We start from the raw sequence: 402 nt of genomic DNA, 5'->3' as shown, positions 1-402 counted from the left end.
GCAGGCTGGCTACAGAAGAATGTCTAGCTCACATTTCTCCCTCAAAGAAAGAGCAAAAGCAGACATTAGAGCACGCAATTCCTTTTTTCCGTTACCTCATAGGCCACGCCCACTCTTTTCAGAGACTCTAGTAGACACCAAGCTTGGCGCAAACATAACTTCAGAGCTCAAACTCCTCAAGCGTCATCATCATGAAGAGAGCTGATTTTCTTTGACGTAATGATCAGGGGAGAGCGCGAACGCAGTCCCCCACTACCAGAAATTATGCAGTCGAGATTCCCACATTTGGGGAATTCGCAAAGGTCAGCACAGCCGGGGTGCAATGGCTGAGCCTCGCCCTGGGTGAACCACCTTCTTGATCATGGTATCTCCCCTGCCAGGTAAGTATGAGTTGGAAGTGTC

The 402-nt window shown here is 49.5% G+C and overlaps 1 non-coding gene across 1 annotated transcript; it reads right to left on the bottom strand.

Moving 5' to 3' along the window:
- Positions 1 to 224: 224 nt before the first annotated feature.
- On the bottom strand, positions 225 to 388 carry LOC111661916 (U1 spliceosomal RNA). Its single transcript, XR_002761261.1, has one exon. It is a non-coding gene; the product is annotated as a U1 spliceosomal RNA (small nuclear RNA).
- Between the last annotated feature and the right edge of the window lie 14 nt (positions 389 to 402).

Source organism: Seriola lalandi, unplaced genomic scaffold (assembly GCF_002814215.2).
Source record: "Seriola lalandi dorsalis isolate HSWRI2012SDOR001 ecotype SW California unplaced genomic scaffold, Sedor1 jcf7180001999330, whole genome shotgun sequence".
Taxonomy (NCBI): Eukaryota; Metazoa; Chordata; class Actinopteri; order Carangiformes; family Carangidae; genus Seriola; species Seriola lalandi.
The sequence above is the reverse complement of the archived record's forward strand: the minus strand, read 5'-3'. Positions and strand labels throughout refer to the sequence as shown.